Source organism: Balaenoptera musculus, chromosome 1 (genome assembly GCF_009873245.2).
Source record: "Balaenoptera musculus isolate JJ_BM4_2016_0621 chromosome 1, mBalMus1.pri.v3, whole genome shotgun sequence".
Lineage (NCBI taxonomy): Eukaryota > Metazoa > Chordata > Mammalia > Artiodactyla > Balaenopteridae > Balaenoptera > Balaenoptera musculus.
The window spans coordinates 83,764,656-83,788,021 of NC_045785.1; the positions used below are offsets into that span (position 1 = coordinate 83,764,656).

A 23,366-nucleotide genomic window follows, 5' to 3' on the forward strand; every position below is an offset into this window, starting at 1 on the left:
AGGTTGGTTCTTGTCTTTTCCTTCCTCAACAGTCAAGAACCCATTTATTCAGCAATTATTTATAGAGTACCTTGGAGTGCAACGATGAGTGGCAGACCAATTTCCTGTCCTCACAGAGCCTCGGACTAACAGGAGATTCAGACGATTAAACTAGTAATCTCAGCATTGTGTGAGAATTTAGGGATCAGGGAAAGCTTCCTGGAGGAAGTTACATTTAATGTGAAACTTGAAAAACAGATGAGTAGACATCAACTAACCTGGTGTGTGGGGGAGACATGGTGAGTGTGGCTGCAGGGAGAGAAGAATATTCCAAGTAAAAGAACAGCATATGCAAATTCATGGAAGAGAACCAGGAACTTGGGGGGAATTCAAAGTAGTTCAATTGTGCTGAAAAATTGAGTTAGGAGCTAGAAATTGCTGGAGAGGAGGCTAATGGGGTAAAATCTACTCTTCTAAGGAATCTGGACTAAGGGCAATGGGAAGCCATTCAAGTGTTTAAGCAGAGGAGTGACATTTAGAAAGAATACCCTGATTATAATACGGAGAACAGAAGGAGCAGGACAGAGAGCCCGCTACCTGAGTTTGTAAAAATGTTTTATTGGAACACAGCCATATCCATTCATTTACATATTGTCTACTGCTGCTTCCAGGCCTTAAGTGCAGAGCTGAGTAACTGACCATCTGGCCCAGAAAACCTGAAATATTTATGATCTGGTTCTTTAAGAAAATGTTTGCTAATCCCAGGGAGACTACTGTAGTAACCTGGGTAAGACAACATTCCTGTCTTCCCAGCTTTGGGGAAGACTGGAATCCTAGAAAGGCAGTCATTGTCAATAACTGAAGAAATCATGACCTAGATGTCAGTGGTGATAATCTGTTGTTTTTCAACTAAATAAGTGTTCTTTCTATGTTTTCCTCTAAGAGTTTTAGAGTATCCAGTCTTACCTTTAGGTCTTTAATCCATTTTGAGTTTATTTTTGTGTATGGTGTTAGAGAATGTTCTAATTTCATTCTTTTACATGTAGCTGTCTAGTTTTCCCAGCACCACTTATTAAAGAGACTGTCTTTTCTCTGTTGTATATTCTCTCCTCCTTTGTCATAGGTTAATTGATCATAGGTGCGTGGATTTATTTCTGAGCTTTCTATCCTGTTACATTGATCTATATTTCTGTTTTTGTGCCAGTACCATACTGTTTTAATTACTGTTGCTTTGAGGTATAGTCTGAAATCAGGGAGCCTGATTCTTCCAGCTCCATTTTTCTTTCTCAGGATTGCTTTGGCTATTCGGGGTCTTTTGTGTTTCCATACAAATTAAAAAATTTTTTCTTCTAGTTCTATGAAAAATGCCATTCGTAATTTGACAGGGATTGCACTGAATCTGTAGATTGCCTTGGGTAGTACAGTCATTTTGACAATATTCATTCTTCCAGTCCAAGAACATGGTATATCTTTCCATCTGTTTGTCTCATCTTCGATTTCTCTCATCAGCATTTTATAGTTTTCAGAGCACAAGTCTTTTGTCTCCTCAGGTAGGTTTATTCCTAGGTATTTTATTCTTTTGATGCAGTGGTAAATGGGATTGTTTCCTTAATTTCTCTTTCTGATCTTTCGTTGTTAGTGTATAGAAATGCAAGAGATTTCTGTCTATTAATTTTGTATCCTGCAACTTTACCAAATTCATTGATCAGCTCTAGTAGTTTTCTATTTTTTTAAAAATTTTCTTTAGAGTTCTGATTGTCATCTTTTTTTTTCCCCAACATCTTATTTTTTTGAATTTTTGAATTTTATTTTATTTATTTTTTTATACAGCAAGTTCTTTTTAGTCATCAATTTTATACACATCAGTGTATACATGTCAATCCCAATTTCCCAATTCATCACACCACCACCCCCACCCCCGGCTACTTTCCCCCCGTGGTGTCCATACGTTTGTTCTCTATATCTATGTCTCAATTTCTGCCCTGCAAACTGGTTCATCTGTACCATTTTTCTAGGTTCCACATATATGCCTTAATATACGATATTTGTTTTCCTCTTTCTGACTTACTTCACTCTGTATGACAGTCTCTAGATCCAGCCACATCTCAACAAATGACCCAATTTTATTCCTTTTTATGGCTGAGTAATATTCCATTGTATATATGTACCACAACTTCTTTATCCATTTGTCTGTCGATGGGCATTTAGGTTGCTTCCATGACCTGGCTATTGTAAATAGTGCTGCAATGAACATTGGGGTGCATGTGTCTTTTTGAATTATGGTTTTCTCTGGGTATATGCCCAGTAGTGGGGTTGCTGGGTCATATGGTAATTCTATTTTTAGCTTTTTAAGGAACCTCCATACTGTTCTCCATAGTGGCTGTATCAATTTACATTCCCACCAACAGTGCAAGAGGGTTCCCTTTTCTCCACACCCTCTCCAGCATTTATTGTTTGTAGATTTTCCGATGATGCCCATTCTAACTGGTGTGAGGTGATATCTCATTACAGTTTTGATTTGCATTCTCTAATAATTAGTGATGTTGAGCAGCTTTTCATGTGCTTCTTGGCCATCTGTATGTCTTCTTTGGAGAAATGTCTATTTAGGTCTTCTGCCCATTTTTGGATTGGGTTGTTTGTTTTTTTAATATTGAGCTGCATGAGCTGTTTATATATTTCGGAGATTAATCCTGTGTCCATTGATTCGTTTGCAAATATTTTCTCCCATTCTGAGGGTTGTCTTTTCATCTTGTTTGTATTTTCCTTTGCTTTGCAAAAGATTTGAAGTTTCATTAGGTCCCATTTGTTTATTTTTGTTTTTATTTCCATTACTCTAGGAGGTAGATCAAAAAAGATCTTGCTGTGATTTATGTCGAAGAGTGTTCTTCCCATGTTTTCCTCTAAGAGTTTTATAGTGTCTGGTCTTACATTTAGGTCTCTAATCCATTTTGAGTTTATTTTTGTGTATGGTGTTAGGGAGTGTTCTAATTTCATTCTTTTACATGTAGCTGTCCAGTTTTCCCAGCACCACTTATTGAAGAGACTGTGTTTTCTCCACTGTATATCCTTGCCTCCTTTGTCATAGATTAGTTGACCATAGGTGCGTGAGTTTATCTCTGGGCTTTCTATCCTGTTCCATTGATCTATATTTCTGTTTTGTGCCAGTACCATATTGTCTTGATTCCTGTAGCTTTGTAGTATAGTCTGAAGTCAAGGAGTCTGATTCCTCCAGCTCCATTTTTTCCCCTTAAGACTGCTTTGGATATTCGGGGTCTTTTGTGTCTCCATACAAATTTTAAGATTTTTTGTTCTAGTTCTGTAAAAAATGCCATTGGTAATTTGATAGGGATTGCATTGAATCTGTAGATTGCTTTGGGTAGTATAGTCATTTTCACAGTATTGATTCTTCCAATCCAAGAATATGGTATAACTCTACATCTGTTTGTATCATCTTTAATTTCTTTCAGCAGTGTCTTTTAGTTTTCTGCATGCAGGTCTTTTGTCTCCCTAGGTAGGTTTATTCCTAGGTAGTTTATTCTTTTTGTTGCAATGGTAAACGGGAGTGTTTCCTTAATTTCTCTATCAGATTTTTCATCACTAGTATATAAGAATGCAAGAGATTTCTGTGCATTAATTTTGTATCCTGCAACTTTACCAAATTCATTGATTCACTCTAGTAGTTTTCTGGTGGCATCTTCAGGATTCTCTATGTATACTATCATGTCATCTGCAAACAGTGACAGTTTTACTTCTTCTTTTCCGATTTAGATTCCTTTTATTTCTTTTTCTTCTGTGATTGCCATGGCTAGGACTTCTAAAACTGTGTTGAATAATAGTGGTGAGAGTGGACATCCTTGTCTTGTTCCTGATCTTAGAGGAAATGCTTTCAGTTTTTCACCATTGAGAATGATGTTTGCTGTGGGTTTGTTGTATATGGCCTTTATTATGTTGAGGTAGGTTACCTCTATGCCCACTTTCTGGAGAGTTTTTATCATAAATGGGTGTTGAATTTTGTCAAAAGCTTTTTCTGCATCTATTGAGATGATAATATGGTTTTTCTTCTAAATTTGTTAACATGGTGTATCACATTGATTGATTTGTGTATACTGAAGAATCCTTGCATCCCTGGGATAAATCCCACTTGATCATGGTGTATGATCCTTTTAATGTGTTGTTGGATTCAGTGTGCTAGTATTTTCTTGAGCATTTTTGCATTTATATTCATCAGTGATATTGGACTGTAATTTTCTTTTTCTGTAGTATCTTTGTCTGGTTTTCGTATCAGGGTGATGGTGGTCTCAGAGAATGAGTTTGAATTAATTAATTAATTTATTTTTGGCTGTGTTGGGTCTTCGTTTCTGTGCGAGGGCCCTCTCTAGTTGCGGCAAGTGGGGGCCACTCCTCATCGCGGTGCGCGGGCCTCTCACCATCACGGCCTCTCCTGCTGCGGAGCACAGGCTCCAGATGCGCAGGCTCAGCAGTTGTGGCTCACGGGCCCAGCCGCTCCGCGGCATGTGGGATCTTCCCGGACCAGGGCTCGAACCCGTGTCCCCTGCATCGGCAGGCAGATTCTCAACCACTGCACCACCAGGGAAGCCCCTCAGAGAATGAGTTTGGGAGTGTTCCTTCCTCTGCAGTTTTTTGGAGGAGTTTGAGAAGGATGGGTGTTAGCTCTTCTCTAAATGTTTGATAGACTTCACCTGTGAAGCCATCTGGTCCTGGGCTTTTGTTTGTTGGAAGATTTTTCATCACAGTTTCAATTTCATTACTTGTGATTGGTCTGTTCATATTTTCTATTTCTTCCTGGTTCGTTCTTGGAAGGTTATACCTTTCTAAGAATTTGTCCATTTCTTCCAGGTTGTCCATTTTATTGGCATCGAGTTGCTTGTAGTAGTCTCTTAGGATGCTTTGTGTTTCTGCGGTGTCTGTTGTAACTTCTCCTTTTTCATTTCTAATTTTATTGATTTGAGTCCTCTCCTGCTTTTTCTTGATGAGTCTGGCTAATGGTTTATCAATTTTGTTTATCTTTTCAAAGAACCAGATTTTAGTTTTATTGATCTTTGCTATTGTCTTCTTGGTTTCTATTTCACTTAGTTATGCTCCGATCTTTATGATTTCTTTCCTTCTACTAACTTTGGGTTTTGTTTGTTCTTCTTTCTCTAGTTCCTTTAGGTGTAAGGTTAGGTTGTTTATTTGAGATGTTTGTTGTTTCTTGAGGTAGGATTGTATTGTTATAAACTTCCCTCTTAGAACTGCTTTTGCTGCATCCCATAGGTTTTGGATCGTCGTGTTTCCATTGTCATTTGTCTCTAGGTACTTTTAGATTTTCTCTTTGATTTCTTCAGTGATCTCTTGGTTATTTAGTAACGTATTGTTTAGCCTCCATGTGTTTGTGTTTTTTACGTTTTTTTCCCTGTAATTGATTTCTAATCTCATAACATTGTGGTCAGAAAAGATGCTTGATATTCTTTCAATTTTCTTAAATTTACTGAGGCTTGATTTGTGACCCAAGATGTGATCTATCCTGGAGAATGTTCCATGTGCACTTGAGAAGAAAGTATAATCTGCTGTTTTTGGATGGAATGTTCTATAAATATCAATTAAATCTATCTGGTCTATTGTGTCATTTAAAGCTTCTGTTTCCTTATTAATTTTCTGTTTGGATGATCTGTCCATTGGTGTAAGTGAGGTGTTAAAGTCCCCCACTATTATTGTGTTACTGTCATTTTTGTCTCTTATAGCTGTTAGCAGTTGCCTTATGTATTGAGGTGCTCCTATGTTGAGTGCATATATACTTATAATTGTTATATCTTCTTCTTGGATTGATCCCTTGATCATTATGTAGTGTCCTTCCTTGTCTCTTGTAGCATTCTTTATTTTAAAGTCTATTTTATCTGATATGAGTATTGCTACTCCAGCTTTCTTTTGACTTCCATTTGCATGGAATATCTTTTTCTTTTTTTTTTTTTTTTTTTTTTTTTTTTAATTATTATTTATTTATTTATTTAGGCTGTGTTGGGTCTTCGTTTCTGTGCGAGGGCTTCCTCTAGTTGCGGCAAGCGGGGACCACTCTTCATCGCGATGCGCGGGCCTCTCACTATCGCGGCCTCTCTTGTTGCGGAGCACAGGCTCCAGACGCGCAGGCTCAGTAGTTGTGGCTCACGGGCCCAGTTGCTCCGCGGCATGTGGGATCTTCCCAGACCAGGGCTCGAACCCGTGTCCCCTGCATTAGCAGGCAGATTCTCAACCACTGCGCCACCAGGGAAGCCCGGAATATCTTTTTCCATCCCCTCACTTTCAGTCTGTATGTGTCCCTAGGTCTAAAGTGGGTCTCTTGTAGATAGCATATATATGGGTCTTGTTTTTGTATCCACTCAGTGAGCCTGTGTCTTTTGGTTGGAGCATTTAATCCATTCACGTTTAAGGTAATTATCAATATGTATGTTCTTATTACCATTTTCTTAATTGTTTTGGATTTGTTTTTGTATGTCTTTTTCTTCTCTTGTGTTTCCCACTTAGAGAAGTTCCTTTAGCATTTGTTGTAGAGCTGTTTTGGTGGTGCTGAATTCTCTTAGCTTTTGCTTGTCTGTAAAGCTTTTGATTTCTCCATCAAATCTGAATGAGATCCTTGCTGGGTAGAGTAATCTTGGTTGTAGCTTCTTCCCTTTCATCACTTTAAATATATCATGCCACTCCCTTCTGGCTTGTAGAGTTTCTGCTGAGAAATCAGCTGTTAACCTTATGGGAGTTCCCTTGTATGTTATTTGTCGTTTTTCCCTTGCTGCTTTCAATAATTTATCTTTGTCTTTAATTTTTGCCAATTTGATTACTATGTGTCTCAGCGTGTTTCTCCTTGGGTTTATCCTGTATGGGACTCTCTGTGCTTCCTGGACTTGGTTAGCTATTTCCTTTCTTCTGTTACAGAAGTTTTAGACTATAATCTTTTCAAATATTTTCTCTGGTCTTTCTCTCTCTCTTCTCCTTCTGGGATCCCCATAATGTGAATGTTGTTGCGTTTAATGTTGTCCCAGAGGTCTCTTAGGCTGTCTTCATTTCTTTTCATTCTTTTTTCTTTATTCTGTTCCGCAGCAGTGAATTCCACCATTCTGTTTTCCAGGTCACTTATGCGTTCTTCTGCCTCAGTTATTCTGCTTTTGATTCCTTCTAGTGTAGTTTTCATTTCAGTTATTTTATTGTTCATCTATGTTTGTTTGTTCTTTAATTCTTCTAGGTCTTTGTTAAACATTTCTTGCATCTTCTCCATCTTTGCCTCCATTCTTTTTCCAAGGTCCTGGATCATCTTCACTATCATTATTCTGAATTCTTTTTCTGGAATGCTGCCTATCTCCATTTCATTTAGCTGTTTTTCTGGGGTTTTATCTTGTTCCTTCATCTGGTACATAGCCCTCTGCCTTTTCATCTTTTCTATCTTTTTCTGAATGTGGTTTTTGTCCCACAGGCTGCAGGATTGTAGTTCTTCTTGCTTCTACTGTCTGCCCTCTGCTGGATGAAGCTATCTAAGAGGTTTGTGCAAATTTCCTGATGGGAGGAACTGGTGGTGGGTAGAGCTGGCTGTTGCTCTGGTGGGTAGAGCTCAGTAAAACTTTAATCCACTTTTCTGCTGATGGGTGGGGCTGGGTTCCCTCCCTGTTCGTTGTTTGGCCTGAGGCGACCCAACACTGGAGCCTACCCGGGCTCTTTGGTGGGGCTAATGGCGGACTCTGGGAGGGCTCACGCCAAGGAGTACTTCCCAGAACTTCTGCTGCCAGTGTCCTTGTCCTCACGGTGAGACACAGCCACCCCCTGCCTCTGCAGGAGAGCCTCCATCACTAGCAGGTAGGTCTGGTTCAGTCTCCTATGGGGTCACTGCTCCTTCCCCTGGGTCCCGATGCACACACCACTTTATGTATGCCCTCCAAGAGTGGAGTCTCTGTTTCCCCCAGTCCTGTTGAAGTCCTGCAATCAAATCCTGGTAGCTTTCAAAGTCTGATTCTCTAGGAATTCCTCCTCCCATTGCCGGACCCCCAGGTTGGGAAGCCTGACGTGGGGCTCAGAACCTTCACTCCAGTGGTGTACTTCTGTTGTATAAGTGTTCTCCAGTTTGTGAGTCACCCACCCAGCAGTTATGGGATTTGATTTTATTGTGATTGCGCCCCTCCTACCATCTCACTGTGGCTTCTCCTTTGTCTTTGGATGTGGGATATCTTTTTTGGTGAGTTCCAGTGTCTTCCTGTCGATGATTTTTCAGCAGTTAGTTGTGATTCCGGTGCTCTTGCAAGAGGGAGTGAGAGCACATCCTTCTTCTCCACCATCTTGAACCAATCCCCCATAACTCTCATTCTTGATGCTTCTAACTTCTCATACAGAGTGCCTAAAACAGGAACTTCAGTTAGTGATGAACAGGATTTAAATCGTGGGTTGATTACAGTAATACTATCACATGAATGATAGTCATGATGACGTTAGGAGATCAGTTTGATTGGGACATATAAGGGAGATAATATGTTTGTATATTAAGACAATACTGTCATGGAAATTGCTCTTGTTTTTTCTTTTTAGTTACTTTTAAGATAGTTCATGTGACTAGTGCATATGAACACGACTATTGAAGTAGTTGAATTATATCACTACAAAAATTTGATTCTTTTGGAACTGAATATATTTGGCAGAGGATGGGGCTAGGGTAGGAGATGTTTATACTAAGGAATATTTCTAAATTTTAAAATTGTATTTAACTATAGTTATGAATAATTTAACTATCAACTTTATTTTTTTTTATTTTTTCATAAGATGAAGATAGGGAACATACTTGTTCTGATTTTTATCATAATGATATATGGGTTCTTCATATTTCAAAACAGCAAGCATGAATTTTAATATGTTGATAAACAGTAACACTCTAATGTTATCCAGTTAAGGTCTATGTGCCTTGTTAACAAAATGTGCTATAGAACTTAAAGAAAGACATAGCTTCATAAATTTCCCATTTTTTCTCAAAATGATAATGGGTAGATCCAATCTAAAGAGCATGTAGTGAGAAGTGAATGCTCCAAAGTCAGAGAATAGTGAGAAAGTAAAATAACAATCTGTGTATAAGATGAGGTTGGTTAGTTTTAATTTGCTTATCTTTATGAATGAGGGCCATTTATAATGTGTAAGGGTCATTTTTATATTTCTTTTTCTGTCACTTGTCTGTTAAGGTCTTCTTTCTTTTTTCTTTTTGAGTGGCAGAATTTTTTCTTCTTGATTTATAGAAGCTTCTTATACATTAAGGAGGTTAGCCCTTTTTCTGTGATTTGAGTACCAGATATTTTTTTCCCTAGTTTGTAATTTGTGTTTCAACTTTGCTTATGTTATTGTTATTAGTTTTTGCCTTGTAGTAGTTTTTGATTTTTAATTAGTTACATTTATTAATATTTTATGGCTTCTAGATTTTGAGTCACAGTTAGAAAGGCCTTCCCATTCCAAGGTAAGAAGAGAATTCACCTATATTTTCTTAGAGTATATTTGTATGTGTTCACAGTATATATTCAAATATTTGACCCATTTGGAATTTATCCTAGTATACAATATGAGATATAGATTTAAATTAATTTTTTCCAGATGTTATCCATTTATTAAAAAGTCCGTTTTATACCATTGGTTTGAGATGCTCCTAATTTGGGTCTATTTCTGGACTTTTTATTCAATTCCATTAGTCTCTCTATTCCTATGGCTTATCCAAAAGTATTTCATTATTGAGGTTCTGTAGTATTTTTTAATACATAGGAAGCTATTCTTCCTTTTCAAAAGAGTTTTTCTGTGATTCTTGCTTGTTTATTTTTCCATATGATCTTTAGAATCAGCTTGTCCTATTCCAGAAAATAGTATTTTCATTGACATTGCAATAAATTTACAAATTAAAATTTAGGGAGAATTGACATACATTGACTTTTCCTATTTAACAGCATGGTCTATCTTTTCATTGTTCGAGTCTACTTTGGGTCCTGTAGGAGTGTTTTAAAGGTTTTCTCATATAAGTTTTTCATATTTATATTGTTATTCGTATTGTTAATTTATTCCTAGGCACTTTATATTTTTTGCTGCAGTTGTAAGTGGAAGCTTTTCTTCCTTTTATTTTGTAAGGGGGTATTGTGTGTGTGTGTGTGTGTATACAAATATATATGTGTATTTATATATGTATATATACACACATGTACACAGTTATATGTATACATATATATCTATATATATCAGATTTCCACAAATTAATTTTATATCCTGCTCCCATACTTAATTTTCTATTGTTTATATATTTTTTCAGTTGATTTTCTTGGGTTTTCCAAGTATATAATCATAATCTACAAATATTAACAACTTTATAATCTTTTTTCCCAATGGTTATTGTCTTTACTTTTTCTCTTTCACTAGTACCCTTGACTGATACTTCCAGTACCACTGTATTAACAGTGGGAGAGTGGCCATCCGCCTTGTCTTCCTCTTGATCTGAGCAGGAATCCTCCAGTGTTTCCCCGTTAATCTTGAAACTGGCTTTGAATCTTAGAATTAATTTCTAGTCAGACATTACTACTTTACTGTATCGGGAAAACTGAAAATTTGATCCAACAGTAAGGTCTATAAATGTCTAACAGTAAGAGATTGGTTAAATACATTATGGTGCACCCATTGAATGGAATAGTTTGAGCAATTACACAATAATATGTACTGTTTTAATTCATTTTGTTGTTTAAAAAATTTTAAAGTATATGCAAGTATGCATAGAAAAGTATCTGGAAGGATATTCAACAAACTGATCTAAAAGTTATAAACATATACGTAAACTAGTGATTGTTAACATCTATTTAATTTTTAAAAAAATTTTTTTAATTTATGAAAATATTTTGGCACAATTAAAAAAATAAGTTAGAAATTTAAGAAAAATAGATTCATGTTCTTCCCCTTCCTCTGTTTTGGGTCCCTTTCTGTTACTTAATTTTTTAATCACTTATTCTTTGCAGAGTAGCACTAAAATGATAGTGTACAAAGGGGTTTACAAGATATAAGCCACAAGAAAGAAGAGGACTGGAGAAAAGTACACAGCAGATGGGAGATCTCAGTAAATTTTGGAAGCCAGAAGTTGGATGGAGTAGAGATGCAGTCATACCTCGGTATCTTTGGGGGATTGGTTCCAGGACCTCCTTTGGATATCACTATCCATGGATGCTCAAGTTCCTTACATAAAATGGTGAAGTACAGTCTGCCCTCCCTATGACCAGGTTCCACATCCACAGAAATGGCAGGCCGACTGTAATTGACTTGGCAAAGTGGGAGGGGGGCTAACCTAAGTGCTTGGAGGAGACTTAGCATTTGGAGGTGCAGTGTATGGTGGAAGGCAGGGTTGAGGAATAAACCTGAAGAAGGGGGATTGACCAAAGTTGTTTACAAAGCTCTTGGACCACTGGTTCTCTTCCCCACCTCATACAGCCAGCCTGCACTCATGCACTCCACCCTGACTGTACCACTACCAACACAATCTTTCTGTGAAGTATGAAATTTCTTTTCTGGAGAAAGGAGTTTATTTTTTGATGGAGAGTTCCCATAACAAAAGAGCTAGTGAGAGAATAGGAAAGAAAAATATGTTTGAAATAGAAACTTTAGAAGGTTGGAAGATAAAGTTAAGTAATTCTCCTGGTCCAGAATTTCTCAATCTTGGCGTGACTGACATTTGGGGCTGGAAATTCTTTGTCGTGGGAGGCTGTCCTGTGCATTGTAACACGCTTAGCAGCCTCCCTGGCCTTTACTCACTAGATGCCAGTGCATGCCCCTTTTTCCTGTGGTGACCACCAAAAATATCACTAGACATTGCCAAATGGCTGGGGTGGGGAGAATCAACTCTCCCTCCCCCCAATTTAGAACCTCTGTCTTAGACAGTAGAAAAGAAAGATGCAGAGATGATCAATCAGATAAAAGGACAATAAATCTAGAGAATAATATTGAAGTCCCAACATCCTAGTAACAAGAGCTCACAAAGAGAGAACAGAGAAAATGGGAGGGAGGAAATTAGCAAAGAAATAATAAAAGAAAATAATTGCAGATAAGATCAAAAGAACCCCTGAGTATCCAGCACAATCAATGAAAAAAGAACCATTCTAAGGTACATCATTGTGAACGTTTAGACTACTAGAGATAATGGGAAGATTCTAGAAGGAAAAATAGGTCAGATACAGAGGAATGGGAACTAGAAAGGTATTAGACATTGCAGTGGCAACGCTGGAAGTAAAAGACAGTGGAACAATGCTTTTAAAATGCTGAGGGAAAATGATCTTCAATTTATCCAAATTATCAATCAAGGATGAGAACAGAATAAAGACATTTTCAGACAGTCAAGCCCTCTAAAAATTTATCTTCTATGCACCCCTTCTGAGTAAGCTACTGGGGTCTGTGCTTTAACAAAGTAAGAGAATAAACGAAAAATCATGCGTTTGGGCATTAGAAGATATTATTGATGGGCATTTGATAGTTACGTTGAAGCATCTGGATAAAATTCAGGTTAGGTACATTTTTTTAAAAGTGAAAAAACAAAGAAATTTTTAACTCCAGAAAGAACAGGAGATTTTCAAGAAAAGCGTTATCATGGTAACTTACTTGGTTCAGCAACAACACCCTATATTTGTATTGTCAAGATGATATAAACCCTAATTGCTGACTTGAACGAGAGTTGGGATGTGGCTATGTCAGAAGGAAGGGTGAGGGCAAAGTGGGTGGTAGTGTGTATAAAAGAGCTAAATCCTCAAATACCATGACAAGAAGTCAATAAATAATGTCTAAACCTGAAAATCAAGAAACATTGGTATAAGTTTATCATTTAGGAAATGAAGAACACCTAGCAGGGTTGTGGGGAACTGGGGTGAAGCTAGGTGGGGGAGAAGTTGGTCAGGGGACTGATGGGACTCATGGGTATTTTTTGTTAAAAGCCTTTAAGAACCACTTGAATTTTCACTTAATTGTATTACTGTCATTAAAAATAAAAATGCAGACAAAAGTAAGACATATATATTATGGGAAGAAAGTCTCATAAAATAAGAGAACCAAAAGAACACAAATGACATAGAATTTCACCCACCCAGAGATAACCACTCTTAATATCCTGAAATAGTTTCTTCTTGAAAAATTCTGAAAAACAAATGAAAGTACTTTTAATTATTAAAAAAACCTTACAAAAAAATTCTTAATACACTAAAACTACCAATTAAGGGAAAAGTTGTGCCCGGGGCTATTCATTTCTGACTAAATCAACTTTTCTATCAAAATGTTTGGTGCCATTTTGGTTATAGCTTCACTAACAGAGCAGAATGGAGAACTGAGGCAGTTTCCCCAAAATACTTTTGCTTTAATTATCTTGTAATTTCAGGAAGGAACAGCTTTTGGTCTCAGTTTTCCAAATAATTGGCTCTAATTAGAAGTTTAGGAATTTTTGGAAACAGACATTTATCAGGAAAATTTGCCTCAAAAGAATTTTAGTAATTTTTTTCTCTTTTTAAGTATGGAAAATTTCATTTCTCTGAACTGTTTCTTTGAACTATTTCAATGAACAAAAATATAAAAAGTACAATCCAGCTTTGAGACATATTCAAAATGCAGAAAAACTGAGGTAGTAAATACAGAATTTGTGGGAACTGTCCTTGGAAAAACAGTATTGGTAAAACAAAGTTAAGAATAGTAATTAAAGATGTAAATGTGAAAATGAAATGGGTATTTTTGAAGAAATTAAGCTGCATTAAAAATTTGAGGAAAAATGTGCAGTTGATGTATTCTTCTACCTCCTTCTACCTTAGGAGGTAGAAGAGTTTTAATTAGTTTAAAAGCTTCAAAATTCAACTAGTATTTACTGAATTCCTTTCATATATCAGGTCTTGTCCTTGATGTGTTCACTTACACACTCTCTATAATCCTATAACAATCCTGCAGATTTGAGGATGCATTTGTAGAGGCCTAACATGAAGGAGTATGGTGGGATAAGAGTATGCTGGATTCCTGTGGGTTTACTTGGTCTTGGCTACCGCTGTGGGTGTTAGAGAATATGCATATAAAAGATAACCGTGGTGTGTTTATCAGGAAAGAATAGAGCAACTATCAGCCACTGCAGACAAGCACAGGACAGAGTCTGGAGGAGGTAATCTTTTTTTAAAAAATAAATTTATTAATTTTATTTTATTATTATTATTTTTTTATTTTTGGCTGCACTGGGTCTTTGTTGCTGCGGGTGGGCTTTCTCTAGTTGCGGCGAGGGGGGACTACTCTGCCTTGTGGTGCACGGGCTTCTCATTGCGGTGGCTTCTCTTGTTGTGGAGCTCGGGTTCTAGGCACGTGGGTTCCAGTAGTTGCAGCACGTGGGCTCAGTAGTTGTGGCGCACGGGCTTAGTTGCTCCCCGTGGCATGTGGGATCTTCCCAGACCAGGGATCGAACCCGTGTCCCCTGCATTGGCAGGTGGATTCCTAACCACCTCGCCACCAGGGAAGCCCCTGGAAGAGGTAGTCTTGATGCAGATTCCTGAGATAATGTGTGTAATCTGTACTTGCAGGGCTGATCCCACTGATGTGCACCTACAACCATCCTGTCCGTGGATAGTTATGAAATACCTGTGTGAGTGCATAGACAGGTATGGGGCAAACCAAAGTTGTCAAGGACTATGCACACTGTGAAGCGACTGTGATGGGACAGGTTGTTGTCAAAGGGCATTGGTACCCTGGTATGTCCTGAGAGTCTTGGGGAGAAAAAGGGGAACGTGCACTTGGGGGCCTGCAAGATCTTCCTCCCTGCTTGACTACAGGGCAGGTTTCTGTCACTGTAGCTTGGAATGGGTTTTGTCTTTTCTAAGTCAGTCTGAAGTCCATTTGCCAAGACACTTCAGAGATGTCTGTGAATTATTATCCCCATTATAGAGATGAAGAAATTGAACCTCAGTGAGGTTCTTTCTAAAAAAAGTATTTGTGATTTTTTTTTTTTTTGCAAATTATAACAGCCTAAATGTATTTCTTCATTATTTTGTTTTATTCAAAACAATTCTATCTTTTTGATCCAGGAGACCTGGAAGTTTTTGAGGCCGTATTTAACAGGTGAGAAGAGCTACTATTTAACGGCAAACTTTATGCACTGGGCAACTTGGAATTCTCAGCCAGCACCCAAAAAATTCCAAATCCTACTTCCCCACCCTGACAGCAGAGGGGCTCCGCGTGTAGGTGGTGTTTTTCAGGGATTCCGGAGGAGGCGGCTCCAAAAGAACTTGCCTCTTCCACACACGCCCCCTACCCAGTTTGGAACGCATCTGCAGCCCCAAACCAAAAACTGCGAGGGACTTTGGCTAAGAGAGACGTGGCAGGAAAAATCAGCAATTGCCTTTTCACCTCCTTTCTGATAATTAAACCATGCGCTTCATTAACCAGAATTTAGGCATCTAAGGAAAAATGTAAACTCATAATCTGAAAAGAATTTTGGTTACGTGGCTAGGCCAGGTACTGACCGCTGCGGAAGCGGACTCAGACCATTGTCCCACTTGCTAGTTTTGTTACTTGCTTTGGAAAGCCGAGGAACCTTACGCTCTGTCCCTGGCGAGGTGTGCTCTTCCAGGATCCCACAGCAACCCGCCTCGGGTGTTCCCGGTTTTGAGCCCTTTCCGGGACCCAAGTTACAGCACCCAAAGGTCTGCCCTACTGCCGGCCTCGGGGCCCCGGGCCCCGCCCACTTTGGCCTGGGGTCGGAGCCTCCTGGAGCCGGAGCGGGAGCCTGAGCCCGAGCGTCGCGGCCCCTTTAAGGAGCCGCTCTGCGGTAACCCGAGCCCGCAGTCCAGGCGGGCGCGGCGGCCGCGGCGGTAGCAGTAGCCTCCGCGGCTGTTCCTCCCTGCGGCTCGGAGCCTGCGGCTCCCCTGGCTCCCCTGGCTCCCAAAGAGCATCTCGCGGGGCGGCTCTGGCCGGCGCCAGCCCTCGGGCCGGGCCGGATGACCAGGCGACTGTAACCACTCGCCGCCCTCTCCCGGCCCGGCGCACCGCTGCCCGCGCGCGAGTCGCCCCGGGACCCGGCACAGGTGACGCCGTTTGGAGAGGGCTCGGGAGGAGGGCGGGCTCGCTTTGCCCCGTGGCTCTCCCGCGCCGCCGAGCGCAGCCCGCTGGCAGGGGCGCCGCGGCTTCCCGCCCCCCGGCCTAGCGCGGCCGAGGGCTCCAGCGCCGGGAGGCTGGGTGGGCGTCCCCGGCGCGGGAGGCGGCCCGGGGCTCCGGGGAGGGCTCCAGCAGGTGTGTGCTGCCGGCTCAGCATCCTCCTAGCCCGGCGGGCTCCGGCGCAGCTCTGGGCGCAGATGGTGTCCCGAGGCCCGCGGCCCCCGCGCTGCCCGGACGCCCAGCGTTCCACTCGCGTTTCCCGGGCTGTGTAATTCGGGCTGCTGGGGCTGCCTGGGGGTGCCTCCCAGGTCTCAGCTCAAAGGGGTGGGTGCTTTGGGCATCCAGGAAAAGCTTTCTTGTTAGAGGCCGGTACAGGATCAGGTGCATCAAGTGGGTAAGTCTCCCCCTCTCCCACCTCCCCACTACTAAATAAAACAAGAAGCTTTTATTTACGCTTGCAGTTCTCAAGTGGGTCCCATTTTTAGCTACCGAGTGCTGAAGAGTCTAGTGGGAGAGGGACTGGGCACAGAGTCAGAGGGAGAAATTGGTTTCTGTTTCCATCTCTACGACTGTATACCCGAGCAAGTTTATGGAACTAAGTACCTCGGTTTACCCAGCCATGAAATGGGATCCGTAATGCTAGCGTTTTCCTATCGCCCTCCGTGAAAGCGCATTGAGTTGTCTAAGTTCATTAAAGGTTCACTGTTGCTGGCCAGTGTTTTCTTAGTTGTACACATCTGAGTGTGAATGTGGTGCACATTTTTATATGAAATTATAAAATAATTCTTAAAGAGTGATCTTTGATAATGTTTAAATGAATCTGATTCCAATTTGGGGTCAACTTGGAAGAGTCTGTGTGGATGTTAGGAGTTGATGTGTGAAGTAGGAAAAAAAAACTGTCACTTTAGTAAAATCTTTACCCATTCATAAACAGAGTTGAGAAAAATGGATCTTAGATTGTGTATTTTAAGTGAGATACTGCTGTGTGAGCACAGGGTATAGTTTGGAATGCAGTTTCATCTTTGTGTAGCCAGTTAAGGAATTAATGCCAGTCCCCTTTTAAGTGTGCTATGTGTGAAGCAGAGAATTTTTCCCTTGTTTATCTTGTCCTTAAATTGTATGGGTGAAACTGGATTAGAAAAGTGGGCTCCGGCAACACTAGAAAATTTGAAAGATTGGCTTGAGGAACCATGGATTTTAGTTTATTTGCCATCCTCCTTCCTGTGCCATTAGGTGATCCTGAGGATAATATATTTTGAGGATGCCTTTTTTCCCCTACCCCTGCAGCTCCCTTTTGTCACATTACCTCCCTCCAGAGTTTGAATCCTTACTGTGTGACCTTGCGTGAGTTTTACCTATCTAGGGTGGATGCCTCACACCCAGCTGCTCAGTCAGTCATGATTTTTTACACTATTAGCTTTCTGTTCCTGTTCCTTTCACTCTAATCCTTCTTTACCTTGTTGGAAAGAAGAATGGCTTTTTGCAACGCAAGCTGTATACTTCGAGGTGCCTAGGAATGGCAGTGGTCAAGGGACTGAAACTTTATAGTAAATTCCAAAGAAGGAAGCCTTCTACATAGACCCTAGAGTATGGATGCAAGAGTTGGCCTATCTTTTCCTTCATTTTCTGAAATCTCTGTCGGGAGAGATTCATTTGATTAGCAAGGTAAACAGAGGCCTCCGGAGCAGGGAGCCATCAGAAATTTAACTCAGTGCTAGATTGGTTAAGACCTTTCCCAGCTAGGAGTGGGGAAGGAGGAAGAGGCGACTTGGGTGGGGCTGGAGGGCCTGTCCTCCCAATAACCAGGTGACCAGAGAGGTGGTAAAGGAGCCCTGGATTCCTGACTGGGAAATGGGAAAAGGGCCGGGTCCCAGAGAGAGAGTGGTGGGGCTGTGAGGAGAATTCTGGAATGTGCCCTAGATGTGACTTGCCCTTTTTCGCTTTCCCTTTGAGAGTGTTTCTCGCCCTTCCAGAGCCTAGCACAGCTTTCCTGCAGTTCTCAGACCTGTTCACTCTCTCCCTTGTTGCTCTAACCGATGCCCCACGTTTATGTTCCTCCCTCAAAGCTGGCCTTCCGTGTAAGAGAGGAAACTGAGCAGTTTGCTTCATAAGAGACCTTCAGACCTCATTGTCTCCCCTACTCCCTTTCTTGTCGAACTAATGTCCCACATCCTGCAGATTAAGGACTCATCTAGCTTTGTTATCTCTTGGAAGATTAAAAAGTGGGATACTCAGTTTGACTGGGAAAAGTAAACTGAAAGGTCTACAGGAAGATACAGAAAACGAGTTTTTCTCTAGAGGAAGATAATGCATGAATTGTCTGGGTGAGAATTGTGGGCGATTGGACACGGGAGGGCAGGACCGGGGGTGGAGCCGTGCTGGACAGCTTTCGCCCTTGTCCTTGAGAGACGAAAGGATGCCCCCATGCTCCTACAATCACCTCGTTGTGCCTTCTCTCCTTCCATTTGCCTTGTGAGAGGAAGAAGATAGCAACGTGGAGGTGGAGTAGCCATCTGTTCTCAAGGATGGCAGACAGACTTTAGGGATGAGCTACATTCACCTGACGTTGGTATCAGGCACTGGATGTATTACATCAGGGAACGCATTACATCAGGAAAGTGAAGTTAATTTTGTAAGAAAATCTAAGGTATTTCAAGAGTGACTTTGGTGATGTTTTTTCTCTTGGAGATGAAAGGTAGCGTACAAAGAAATGGAGTCCTGCTGCTCTGGGTTTGTTATTCATAGTGAGACAGTTGGAGGTGCTGTGAGGAGATCCTGAAAAGAGGGCTAAGGATAGCAAAGGGGTGTGTGTGGAAAAAAAAAAAAAAAAAAAAAAGGGATGTGTGTGTTTGCTCAGAACATTGGTCTGTTCAAGGAGAAGGCAGTCCTGTGGCTACATGAGAAGGAGCTTGTGAGTCACTCTAAAAGGCCAAGGTTTGTGCAAACAGCCGATGAAGAAGACAGCTCGCAGTCTATTCAGAGCTTGAGCCGGCATGGGGAAAGGAGTCGCTGCGCAGCGGGCCCAGTAGCAAGGGGGAAGTCTGACTAGATGGACATAGACTTGTTTCAGGCATTTCTGGATTGCAACACAGTACAATTTTCACATTGACTCAGGGCACAAGTAAGTATATGTGTATCTGAAACAGGTTTCATGAAACAATATGTACCTTTACTGTGTACTGTTTCTATTTTCATTTCTATTTCTACTCTATTTCTGTTTCTATTCTGTGTTCTGAAAAACTCATCAGCTATTCATGGGTCACAGTCCACTATTTGGAAACCATTTGTCTGATGGATGGAAAAACAGGTTGCCGTGGAGCAGGCTGGGTCTTGGGGTTGGAGACGCTGGAGGAAGTGGGGGGCGCTTAGAGTGGTTGGGAGATCTCTGGACCCCTGTCGGTGGGGACAGGGGGGAGTGTGGGAGCTCATCTGGTGTCTGGAGGGTGAAGGACTCACGTTAGTGAAAGGCAGCTGGACGGGCAGGTGCAAAAATAGAACTTCCTACCAGTTCTGTCCACTTCAAAGCAAAACAGTTGGTTCTGAGGGAAAAGGAGGCGTGGAAGGAGTAAACTTGAATTTGAAAGTAGTATCTTTAGAGCAGTAGATTTTTCTCTGTAGGTTAAATAGGAAGACAAATGGATCCAGAACAAATTGGCTGATGGATTTAGGCTACTTGGATCAGCTGGGTAGGGAGCAAAGGGCGTCACAGTGCAGAGTGGCTGGGTATAGGCAGCACACGTCTCCCCTTCCAGCTTTGAGAAGTTCTTGCAGAAGAAGCGGATGGATGTGTTGTTTCAAAACCCCATTTGCTGATCAAACTCCTTAGGAAGTTGGCTGCTTGCCTCACAGTGAATTGGAAAAGTATTCTCATTACAGTTTATAAAAGGGTTTATCAAGACTTCCTTCGACATCTATTTCAAGATCTACAGTCAAACTGGAGTCAGCATTCATAGTCTTTGGGATTGCCAAAAAGGCTTCTTGGAGAAATAGGTGAGACAGCATCCAGCATCCTTGAGCTAATTCCACTAGCTGTGCCCTGGATGTTAATCAAGGGCAGAGTCTATCTGTAGGCCTTTGATTTCCTTTTTATAATAATTAACCTCTGACTCCAATACCTAACACCCTCACCAGTGGACAAATACAACAAAGCCGGGAGGAAAACGTACACAGGTATCAGAGGTCACCCGGGTTGCTTGGTTACTGCTTGCTTTTATCACCCGCATTCTGACCTAGTTGGATCCTTCCTTTGACCCATCCCTGCCTTGTCTGATTTTCTTAGTTGACATATTTTCAGTGTCTGACTTCGCCGCTCCTCCGCTGTCTGCTATTTATCTGATGCTTTCAATCCTGGTTTCTCTGACATCATCTCTGAGCTCCAGACGTATAGTCTCCACCTGACTGTTCCCACGGAGCCCAGGCTTGGAGCCCACGTTGGATCCTGGCCTGGGCTGTGTTGGTGTCCACTGTGCCATGGCCGCCTTAGAAAAAACTGGTACATTGGTTGGTAGATTTATACATCGGTTTTGATTTAACTTTAAAATTTTGGGGACATGGAGAAACTATCTTGGTCAAGTTAATTTAATTAGTTTTCTTCAAATAGGCTTAAAAAAACCTTTAAAAAGTATATTTTGAAGGCACAGAAAACTTCTCTTTGTTTGGCACATATTTATTTAGTGGAAGAGGAGGAAGGAGGAATTTTCATTTGATAAAAAATTTAGAACAAATGAAAAACCCCCCTTTACAAAGTGTTTCATTTTAGGGACATAATTCCCCAAACTAGTCTTTCTCAATCAACATGTTTTGCTCTAATACATGTAAAAATATTGAGCCAATTATGAATTTAAATGCTTTATCATTTGTTATATGCTGTTTAAAGGACTTTTAAATTCTATAGCTATGTTCCGATGGAGAAAGATTCTTTGCCTTTTCATATTTTAACAACCTGTATGAGTGTTACTGAGCACATCAATTTCCTACATGCTTTGTGCAGAAATCCAGGGCAAGATAAAGTCTATAGGGAGGAAGGCCAGCTTGCGGGAAGGGGAGGCCTGGCTGCTTGGAGCAAAGGCAGCATGTTTGGAGTATCCCAGTTGAGTCTCTCGGAACAAACCCTTAAGACATTAGGCATTTTGAGGATTTGAGAATGCATTATAGCCTCAAGTCTCTAAATGTTTCCTTCAGTGTTTTTTATTTTTAAATTACAAAAGTGACACTTGCACATTATAAGAAACATTACAGACAATCAGTGTTAAAGAGAATGAAAGTTCACTTCTTCCCCTTCCCCCACCTCCCCTGGCTTCACCCCCAACCTCAACCAGTTAGCAGTTTGGGAGGGTATAGCTCTTCAGACCTTCTTTCTGTACAAATGCCAGAACGCGCCAAGCTGTGTACTTATGACAAATTTATCGTTTTGCAGCCTACTTTTTTTCCTACTTGGTAGTATGTGATGGACATTTCTTCTGTATCCTCTTGTTCATTTTGATGTCTGTGTAACTTGGGATAGTGTGTCTGTACCAATATATTTAAACATTTCCCTAGCACTGCACCTTAAGGTTGCTTCTGATAACTAATGCTATAGTAAACACTCTTGTACGTGCATCCTTTCACACTCATGTGAACTTGTTTTGAGGATAAAAGATAAAATCATTAGTATACTGTGTATTTCATAGTTCAGGTAACATAGTGCTATCAAAATGTACATATTCTGCCATTCAGTTCCCCTAAATATTTTTTTAGCAGTAAAAGCACAGCGCTAGACACTATAGGGGTTTTAAAGTGGGGCAATGCACAGCCCTTGCTTACAAGAGCTCTCTCTCTAGAGTAGGGGGATTAGGCATACACACTGACTATAGTATCTTTACTTTTATTTATACCCCACCTTGTTCCAAAAAAGATTAGGGAAGGCTTGCAAAGATGCATACAGTATGACAAGGTAAAGTAAACTTAGGATAAAAAAGAAAAATAAGTCAAAGGAAAATAAGATGGAGGTATGAGGACGAGTGTACTTTGAAGTACTGTTCTCTTCTTCCTGGAAGTTCTGGCTGTCAGCTTTCCAGCAGCCAAAGAAAAGAGGCAAACAATCCAGAACAAGCTTCAAGGTGTCCAAAAGAGAAACCAAATTGGAGGAGCCCATCTAGTCCTGATTCTAGGAGGTGAAACAAATTTCTCCTTTGGATTTGCATCAAGAAAATGCTGCATTTGCAGTGGCCAGCCTTCTCAACCACATTCCTGGTATTGTAGTACAGTAAAACCTAGTGACCTTGCTTTATGATGCATTTCATATCATGTTCCTCAGTTCTGGCCAGAGGTGTCATGCCTTGGCACGGAGCAGTGAAGGGTCATTAGGATGAGGTGTAAGTTCATGGGTTTAATCCAGAAATAGCTTTAAGAGGATGCATGACCAATGAAAACAGCAATGTGATATTGTTCCTGGATAATTTTTTTCTACAAGGTAGTAGAGAATATATAATTTTAGTGGAATTTCTGTGAGTAGAACCCATTTGCCCAAGAATACTAGGCTTGCAACTTAAAAAGCAAGAAGTGAAGATGTTTTTTGATGGCATTGATGTATTTGAACCATAACAAAGATGGAACAAAAGGTTTTCCTTTAAAATAAAAAAGAGCACAACTCTGCACTTGATCCACGTAGGAAGGATGGTAATCTTCACGTTGATCAGCTCCACAAGTTAGAAAGGTCAGAGCCATCATTCCAAGAAGCCTTGAGAGCATCACCAGGCTTAAAATTGTTAATAGGTTATAGAATGAGTATTTCTGGGATTAGGGGGTCTACAGGCTGGGGCAGCTTGACCCTGTTTGTAAAGCTGGGGAAAGTTCAACTTTCCTGAGCCACCTGGATCTGAGCTTCTATAACCCCATTCACTTAAGTCTGGCCTCAGGAACATTGCCCCAGAACAGTTCTTTCCTACCAAGTCTATGGGCCAAGCTTAGGTATTTGACAGGACTTAACCTTGTATTTAAACATGACGTTGGTAATAAATGTTAAACCTGAGGTCACCTGAAGCCACATCAGATTTGTGCATCATCACCTCTCTGGCCTGTGAAATGGTTCAAAGAAACATGTCACTGCATTTAGATTTTTTGGCTACCTGATAGTGTCAAACCAGATACAGAGTCAGATAAGTACCATGTTTATTGATACTTTATTGGTTTATTGGTATAGCAGTCTTTATAGCAGTTATTGTTTATTGGTTTATTGGTATAGCAGTCTTATGGGAGGAGGTCAGAAGAGAAACCAC

At 40.7% G+C, this 23,366-nt stretch overlaps 1 protein-coding gene across 6 annotated transcripts in view; it reads left to right on the forward strand.

Annotated features, from left to right (window-relative positions):
- The window catches only part of LOC118891859 (TLC domain-containing protein 4-like), a 93,634-nt gene that overhangs the window by 14,532 nt on the left and 55,736 nt on the right, over positions 1-23,366 (forward strand). Inside the window, exons 2-5 of one of the 6 annotated variants that reach the window (XM_036845658.1) lie at positions 10,977-11,126; positions 14,074-14,131; positions 14,541-14,618; positions 15,042-15,075. The exons of 2 other annotated variants lie outside the window; for them this stretch is intronic. The gene's annotated coding sequence lies outside the window, so the exon portion shown is untranslated. Of the gene's footprint in view, positions 1-10,976; positions 11,127-14,073; positions 14,132-14,540; positions 14,619-15,041; positions 15,076-15,762; positions 16,041-16,483; positions 16,505-23,366 lie in introns of those variants that run through there. 3 more of the 6 variants (XM_036845668.1, XM_036845673.1, XM_036845702.1) reach the window with 3 other exon arrangements.